The sequence below is a fragment of the Arachis ipaensis genome, chromosome B02 (genome assembly GCF_000816755.2).
Source record: "Arachis ipaensis cultivar K30076 chromosome B02, Araip1.1, whole genome shotgun sequence".
NCBI lineage: Eukaryota > Viridiplantae > Streptophyta > Magnoliopsida > Fabales > Fabaceae > Arachis > Arachis ipaensis.
The window spans coordinates 83749415-83759297 of record NC_029786.2 but is presented as its reverse complement, the minus strand read 5'-3'; the positions used below and the strand labels follow the sequence as shown (position 1 = coordinate 83759297).

Genomic DNA, 9883 nt, shown 5'->3' with positions numbered 1-9883 from the left:
CGTTACCTGTCGCAGAGACGGGGACAGATTATGGGTGGTCGGGTTGGGGGTATGTCCCTGTCCTCATTGGTACCTGTTGTCATCATTCCTAATTTGGGGAGAAATTTGTTCCCAATGCACAGAGGTGAAAATTCCCTGTCATTCCTTAATCCACATTCCATAAGAAAATTGTCTCCCATAGATATCCAGTTTCGACAAGAGAAGGGAGTTTGCTTCACTTGTGACGAATGTTATTCACCCTTACATTGATGCGCAGTGAAATACTATTTTATCATTTAGTTAGTGGAGGAATTTTCGTGTGTAAATGCGATAATGGAAGAGAAGCCAAAATCAAACAACCATTGGCTGACTTGGAAACATTCAAACAATTGCACCTTTCCTACAATATTTTGATTGGGATACCTGGAAGGATGTCTATTTAGTTCACAGAATCTGTCAATGGCATAGAGGTTTGAGTTCTAATGGATGGAGGTAGTTTGGATAACTTTATCCACCCAGATTTAACACACTGCTTAACAATTGTGGTTCATCAGACCCTACCATTTAAAGTTGAGGTTCGCAATGGCACCCTTCTCTAGTGTGAAGGTGAGGTAAGGGATATGCTAGTTAAAATCTAGGATCATACACTTTTCATCTCTTGCAATATCATTATCACCTATTGGGGTGGAGACTTCATGGATCCTAGGGAGGCAAATCCAAGAGAAGAAACCTCCGTGCCTCTCAATGCCACCAATCTATGAAATTTACCGATGGACCGAGATCAGGGACAAGGTTGAAGTGTAGGACCGCCTGCTCTCTAGCATTTCAAAATTTCAGCCATTTCAAATGATACTCGGAAAACCATCGATCTCCACCCCTCTAATCCTTTGACATTAGGAAATCAATGTCAGAGTTCTCTCTAGTTGGTGTTGCACTCCACCAAACTGCACCAAACTGAGGTATAACACGATCAACCTGATACCACTCAATAATAACAAAGTAGATCAGAGTAGTAATACAGCGCCATAATATTTGATGTATGTGCTCAAGGATAGCGTGATCCACAATAATTTGTACCTCTAGGACATTGTATGACCTCCACAAATCCGTTAAAACATAGAGGTGTTACTTTACGACTTCAGGATATTTAACGCTACAATATGATTAAAGAACATAGAAGATACTTATCTTAGTAGATCACAATAAATCCATCCTCAACCTAGTATGAACCAACCTAGACTCTCTCTTATGATATGAAGGACTAAATCCCTTTCACCTGCAATACAATCATCTTACCGTTATAAACAAAATAGCTAATATCAACTATTATATTAACTCGTAGATTTGTACCAAGAATATTACCTAGATTCCAATGGCCAAACAAATGAATCATATCTACGGAGTTTGAATATGGAAAAATGCCAAAATATCCATGGCTGGAGAAGGGCCAATAGACTAGCTAACTATACTACATTTTGGTTGGCAACACGACACATGCAGCGGTACAAACACGCCAATGTGGTAGAGCCCCAACCATATTTTTCCAATTCATCTGGCTTTGCAACATAGAGAAACCAGCAAATGTGAACTCGAGCACCAGACTTATCTCCAAACAACTAAGTTGATAAGAGCATCATAATGTATGCTCGAGCATAAATCCTGACAGTATCTTCACTGACCTCTGGAAGGAAAACCCTAAATATCTGCTGAAGCTAACTCTGATAGACATTGTGCTTGTGAATATATTGGTCAGGAGGAAGCTCACCAAATAACTGCTCAAACTGTGACAAACACCCACTCACAATCTCACCATCTACTAGAAGTTCAAACTGGTACGCAACATCCTGCAATGTGATTGTGCACTCTCTAAAAGGTGATATGGAACGAAACCTAGGATAAGATGGAAAATCAAAGAAAGGGACTCCTCTACCTCAATTTGACTTCCTGATGTAATAGTTAAGGGAATCACTCTACCTCTCCTCTTCACACCCAAGTTTCTCAAAGAAACTCAAGAAATTTTCATTCATAAAAAATTAAGAAAAAGTAACTACAAGGTTTAGATGTTTGTATACCTCTTAGGTTTAAAAACCTAACTCATAAATTTTCTAAGACAAATATGGGGCAAATCATAATTGAGCCTAAAACAAACAAAATAAAATAAAATAAAATAAACATAAAATAAGTCTTAAAATAAATATTAATAAAGTGATCCCTATTTGATTCAACTTGACTAACGAGAGTCTTCAATGCTTGTAATTAGTAGGACGTTTGGTTTTTCATAATCATTAACTATTGTCTTGGTCAATTCTTGATGCATTTTCTGAACAAATAATTTAGTCATGTTTACAAAATCTTCTTTTATTCTCTTAGCTGTTGCTCTTGTAATTAGACCAATTGGCATATGACAATTCTTAGTTTATCCCACTGAGCTCGTATCATTCCCTCCCTCCTGAATTCAAATCAAAAGGAGATAGATTAGGGATATTAAAAGTAGCTGGCACATTATACTCACCTGGAAGATCAATCTTGTATGTATTGTCATTGATCCTTTCTAACACCTGAAATGGACCATTACCCCTGGGATCTAACTTGAATTTTCTTTGATTAAGAAACCTCTCCTTTCCCAAGTGAACCATACCCAGTCACCAGGTTCAAAGACAAGTTGTCTTCGACCTTTATTCACCCTTTAAGCTGTCAACCTATTTTTCTTTTCAATCAACTCACGTGCTTTCAAGTGCATTGTCTTAACCTTTTCAACTTTACCTTCTTCATCCAAGCTAACAAGATCACTCAAAGTCAAAGGTAATAAGTCCAAAACTGTTAAAAGATTAAAACTATACACAAGTTCAAAAGGAGAAAATGGAAGAATGAATTTTTCTATTATAAGCAAACTTACTAAAAAGTGAATCTTCTCAAGTTTTCAGATTCTTCCAACAACAGCACATAATAAAGTTCCTAATGTTCGATTTACTACTTCAGTTTGACCATTAGTCTGAGAATGACAAGTAGTAGAGTATAATAATTTTGTTCTCAACTTACTCCATAACACTCTCCAAAAATGAATAAAAAATTTTTACATCATGATAAAAAATAATAGTTTGGGGAACAACATGCAAGCGCACAACCTCTCTAAAGAACATATCAATAATATTTGTTGCATCATCAGTTTTATGACATGCATGAATGAGCTATTTTACTAAACCTGTCTACCACAACAAAAATGCTATCTCTACCTTTACTAGTTCAAGCCAAACTAAGAACAAAATCCATAGAATTATTAACCCACGGATGTATAGGAACGGGTGAAGGAGTGTACAAACTATGTGACAATGACTTAGCTATAGCCTGTTTACATGCAAGACATTTAGCACAAAATTTTTTAACATCCTTACATATTTGTGGCTAGTAAAAATATTTAGACAAAACATCCAAAGTCTTATGTATACCAAAATGACCCATCAAATCCCACTGTGTGATTCCAGAATAAGTAAATCCCTTAGAACAAGCAGACACACAAATTCTATTACCACAAAATAAAAGACCTTTATGTCTATAAAATTTGTTCAATGCACCATGTTCACAAGAGACATGAATAGCATAAAATTCAGCATCAGTTGTATACAATTGTTTTAAAACTTAAACCCTAACAACTTAGAAGTAAGTGTAGTAATCAAAGTATACCTCTTAGATAAGGCATCAACAACTATATTTTTTTTATCTTATTTAAATGAAATCACATATAAAAATGTCTCAAAGAATTTTACCCACTTACCATGTCTTTTGTCACAAATTTCTTGGGTAATAGGTAGTGTTGTCTCACTGAAGAAGGTAATCGCTCGCTTTTTCTGTATCGAAACAACACTTATACCAATTCCAAAAGCATCACATTCAATCTCAAAAATTTTATCAAAGTTAGGTAAAACAAGAATAAGGGAAGAACACAAATAATATTTTAGAGTATGAATACAGTTTTTTGTTATTTGTCCCATTTAAATCCAACATAATTTTTGATAACCTTTGTGAGAGGTGCAACAATAGTAGAAAAATTTATCATAAATCTCCTATAAAACTCAATTAAACCGTGAAATATTTTTTACCTCAGAAGCATTTTTAGGCATTGGCCATTCATGAATAGTCTTCACATTTTTTTTATCAACCTTAATTTCACTCGCACTCACAATAAAACTAAGAAACACAACTCTATTAATACAAAATGTACACTTTTTAAGATTTGCATATAATTTCTCTTTTCGAAACACTTCCAAAACAGCTGAAATATGTGACAATTGGTCATCCAAACAAGTGTTATAAATGAGAATATCATCAAAATAAACAACAATAAATTTACCCAAAACATCGTGCAAAACATGGTTCATTAGACAGATATAGGTACTAAGTGTGTTAGTTAACCCAAAAGGCATTACTAACCACTCATATAATCCATGTTTTGTTTTAAATGTAGTTTTTTATTCATCCCCTCGTTTCATTCTAATTTGTGATACTCACTTTTTAAATTAATTTTAGTGAATATGCATGCACCAAGAAATTCATTAAGCATGTCATTTAGCCTATACTTTATCATAATCTTGTTGACTACACAATAATCTACACACATTCTTCAAGTACCATCTTTCTTTGGAACCAACCAAACGGGTATAGCACATGAGTTCAAACTCTTTTTGATGTAGCCTTTGGCCAGTAATTCTTCCACTTTCTTTTGAAGAATCTTTGTCTCTTCAGAATTATTTTTATAGACTGGTCTATTAAAAATTCTAGCTCTAGGAATAAAATTAATTTGGCACTTAATTTCTCGTAATGAAGGCAAATTACTTGGCACGTCAATAGAAAAGATATTTGCAAATTTCTATAACAAAGAGACAAATCTATTTGAAAAATTTGAGTTTAGTTCAGTGTCAAATAATAAAGTGTCTTTAAATCGAACCATAATCATAGCTCTTTTGCCGACTAAAGCATTCTTTAAATATCTCTCTTTTTCAAAGAAACAATTTTCTCTCAACTCTCTCATTTTTCTTTGTATTCGCATTATTCTCATGACATGCACTCTTTTTTTTTTCTTTTCACTCACCTTTGGGCCTTTGCCTATATTCTTTTTTCTTATGGCCTCTTTTCTCTCAGATTTTTCTTATACCTTACATCCCATTTTTTTTGGTATCCTGTTGAAACTTCAATTGGTCAAGGTAATCCTCTTTAGATGATAATAGAGTAAGAGTGATCTTACAACCACTAAAATCAAAAGAGAACTGATTTGTGTAACCATCATGGATAGCTCGATAGTCAAACTGCCAATGTTCCCTAATAATAAATGACAATCTTGCATTAACACCACATCACAAATACCTCATCAACATAATTTCCAATAGAGAACACAACTGTCACCTGCGTGTTAACGTTTATCTCACCACTGTCATTCAACTATTCGAAACTAAATGGTTTAGGGTGTCGAACAGATGTCAAGCCCAATTTCTCCACCAAAGTGTACTAGCCACATTAGTCTAACTCCCTCCATCAATAATCATACTACATATCTTTCCACCCACCAAGCATCTAGAATAAAAAGGATTTTGGCATTATTTTAAGCTATCTGCTTTCACCAGCTGCAAATTCAAAGCACGCCTAACAATAAGAGATTCACAGTGGACTGCATATTTTACATTACCATCAGAACAATCCTCCAAAGGTGACACACTAATATGATCAGAGTCATCGCCTTAATTAGAATCAGACACAATATGACCCCCTCTAATAACCATCATCCTCTTGTTCGAAAAATCACTAACATAAAGATCCAAACCATGACACTTGAAGCATCTAATATCTTTGTGCCTAGAAGTAGCAGAAGAAGAAGAGTTAGAATTACCTTTCTTCTCTGTAGTATCAAATAACTTCTCCTTAAATTCGACACACTTCGTATTTGTTGTGTCATCACTAGAGACTCTGTCTACTTTGGATTAGCATGAGACAATTTTTTGGTGCTCTTCTTTGTTGTTTCCTCTCCATCTTCATTGTCGTACTAACTAAATTATCCATCTCTACATAATGATGTAACTCCACCACATCAGCAATCGCTCTATTCAAACCACCTATAAATTTTGTCATAGTAACTTTGGTATCCTCTTCTATGTTAGCCTTGATCATAAGCATCTCCATTTTCTTATTGTAGTCTTTAACAGACTTGGAGGCTTGAATCAACCAGTATAACTTCTGATGCACTTTTCTGTAGTAGTATGAAGGCACAAATCTCTTTTTCATGAGGCACTTCATATGATCCCAAGTCTCTATAGGATAATCATCATTCTGCCATCTTGTCTTTGCTAGTTCATCCCACCAAAGCAAGGCATAGTCAGAAAATGCAACTGCTGCCAAACGAACTTTCTTTGTCTCAAAGTAATTATGACAAGCAAAAATTCTTTTCAACTTACGTTTTCACTCCAAATAAACTTCAAGGTCGTTTCTCTCTTTGAACGGTGGTATTTGCATCTTGATGACTTTGATATTGCTATCTTCATTTTTGTGTTGATGTGTTGTATTCCCATCAGAGTTATAATCTATGATTTTGATGCCAATTCCTAAAAGTTTCATTTTTGTATTATTGAACAATGTGTGTGTCACTTTCTGCCTCCATTCCTCTAATTCATTCAAGAGATTAGTTAAGTATTGAATGACCCTTAGTATCATTCTCACATCAATCAGAGATTCAGAGTATCTTTTGAGTGGGTCATCATAATAATGAACTTGCAAAGATGTTATAGAAAGGACCTCGCAATCACTCTTTCACGTATTTCACTTGATGATGGACACTCGTGTTTACTCTTAAAATTGGCTTTTACCCTCTATTAAACACACCGCTCTTGCCTTTTTATCACTCTTGAGTTCTATTTAGTTACACTTTAGAAACCAAATAAAAAGTAGAAGAAATCGATGAACAAGAATAGAGTTAAATTACAAAGGTACTTAGAACAATAAAATAAGGCACTAGAATATATCAAAGTGAAGATAAGAATCAAAATAACAAGACAAAATAAAAAAAAGTGTAAAATCAAAATCAAAGATATATCTAAATATTTATATCTTTTCTTTCTTTCTCTTTTGTTTTTTTGTTGATTTTTTTTGTATTAATTTTTTTTAGTGTAGGCTACGACACTTGAAACTGATACACTATTGTGTATAATAATTCCTAATGTATTAAAGTGATGGTCAAATTCAAATTGCGTATGACAATTTCTAATATATCACTATACTCAACAAAAGCAATTAGAAGAAAGGACAAACCTTGTGGATACATAGTTCTAAGAACAAGTATCAGGTGAAGACTAAATTAAAATATCCTAAATAATAAAAAACACTACAAACAAGAGACGATAACTGAGATTTTTTTTAAGAACACAAAAGAATCGAACAATCACAATTGAAAATGAATTTTTTTTTCAAGACATAAGAAGAATAAACATAGACCAATAAAAATTAATTTAATACCTGAATCTGATACCAAATGATACTGAACAAAACTTAGAATAAGATGAAAAATCAAAGAAATAGACTCATTTACTTCAATTTGATTTCCTGATACAACAGTTAAGGCAATCACTCTACCTTTCTTATCACACCCAAATTTTTCAAAAAAACTCAAGAAATTTTTATTCATCAAAAATTAAGAAAAAATAGCTAAAAGGTTTAAAGATTTTTATATCTCTTAAGTTTAAAATCCTAACTCATAAGTTCACTAAGACAAAAACGAGTCAAATATAATTGAGCTTAAAACAAAAAAAAAATAAATTAAACATAAAATAAATCTTAAAGTAAATACTAATACAATGATGCTTATTTGATTCAACTTGACTGACGAAAGTCTTTAATGCAATTTGTAACTAATAAGGCATTTGGTTTTTCATAATTGTTAACTATTGTCTTAGCTAATTCTTGATGCATCTCCTGAACAAATAATTTAGCCATGTTTGCAAAACCTTCTTTTATTCTCTTAGTTGTTGCTCTTGTAATTGGACCAATTGGTATTATAGCATATGATAGTTCTCAGTTTGTCTCATAGAGCTCATATCAAAAGGCATATGAAATGTATGGATCTCCGGATACTATCGCTCTATAAATACACTAACAAGAGCCTAATCAACCTTGAACCATTACTCATGAAACCTATCAACATGGTACAACTCAACAACCTAAAGGTCAGAGATGATGTGCTCGTGTAATGGCATCTTTCGTTACCTCTTCATGGTAACAATACAACGACTCATCTACAAAACAGATATCCAACTCGTTTATATGTTTATAGATTTTAAAAATAATGTGACTTATTTCATTTTCTATTTATCTAACATGCATAACTATGTCAGTTCTACCGTTATAAATGTGTTACAATCTATGACAACTATATAACGTTCTACATAGTAATTCGGATTATCAGCTCACACTATCATCACAAATATTAGAGTCAATGTAGCAGAAAAAATTTTAAAAAGACTAACCTCTTCATTTATATTCCTTGCCACATGAGTAATCCAACACCGTATTCAGTTGTGCGGTGCACCCTACCAAGTTTACTGGTTGTTTCAAAAAATCACATTATTGTTGCTAAAAGTGTTGCTTCACGGTTGGTCTTATATGCACGTCACCGCTATGCATAAATTATTGTTTTTTATTGGTTTTATCCTCCTTGGCTATAAATTATAGGTGATCTATAGGTTTCGTCATTTTAGCGTAAAACCAGTCACATACCCACAATTTATGCTTTCTACGAACATAGTTTTATTCTACTTGTACATAGTTTTGGTAACCGCATAAATCTTTGTCTCCATGTGATTTAAAGTCAAATTTCTGACATCATTAAAATTTGTATCTGAATCACAATTCATATCTACAAATATAAGGCATAACTTGTGTTATTCCTCTAGGTTTTATATTTTTTGTTAAAACTAGTAGCATTACCACGATTTATATAATAAATTAAAAAATAAAATATAATGCATTCAGATTTTCTTAAATCTGGTAGTATCTAATTTCAATTGGTTTAATTAAGTAAATTACCCTTAAATTAATGTCATATGATTCTTTCGAATATTAATTTGAAATTTTTTTAATTTTAAATTTTACAAAATAAAACATAAAATTAAAGAAATTTGACAATATTTTAGATGTAAAAGAGCCAAATATAATAGATAATTTTTTTAAAAAAATTAATCAAATGACAAAAATGGAATGAAATATGATATTGATACAATAAAAATGAAGGACACTATTAAAAAGGAATTGCAGCAGCTAGCAGGGAGTAAGAGCTGAATCTAACTAATAGCCGAGAGAAAAATTAGAAACAACTTGAAATAGTTGAGAAGAGGATCATGGCAAAAAGTATGTGTGATGTGAGTCTTCTTTTTTTTTTTACTTTTCTTTTTCTAAATACTCTTATTTCTATTTTTTCTCTGTTAATATCAGACCCCAATTTTCTAATTATAGGTTATCTTTTTTTTTTCAATTTCCTTGCTTAATTCGTCCCTGATACGAGCCTTCACTTCATTACGAACTACTACATTGATTTTAGTGTTTAAATTTCTTTATTGCTTGCTGATTCATATCAGATATTTCGAATAAAATTTAGACATTTTAAATATTAAAAAATAAATAAAATTTAGTTTANCCTATATATACTGAATATTTATTTGAAATTACTGATGGGTCGAAGAATGATGTAAGAGCAATTTTAATGCGATAATTTTTGGATATCAATTTTAATTTTTATAACAATTGAACTCATTTGAAATTGAAATTTATATCGAATACAATTTTTGAAATAATACTGATATCAATAGGGAGATATAGTATTATTAATACTCGTAAATGCTATTATTTGTATATCTATTAAATCAATTAAATG

The 9883-nt window shown here is 32.3% G+C and overlaps 1 long non-coding RNA gene across 2 annotated transcripts; it reads right to left on the bottom strand.

Annotated features, from left to right (window-relative positions):
* On the bottom strand, positions 1974 to 8688 carry LOC110268932. 2 transcript variants are annotated; one of them, XR_002357688.1, is made up of 2 exons: positions 8481 to 8688; positions 1974 to 8249 (listed from the first exon to the last, which is right to left on the bottom strand). It is a non-coding gene; the product is annotated as an uncharacterized LOC110268932 (long non-coding RNA). The 2 variants fall into 2 exon arrangements; XR_002357689.1 differs by having other exon boundaries at positions 1974 to 6626.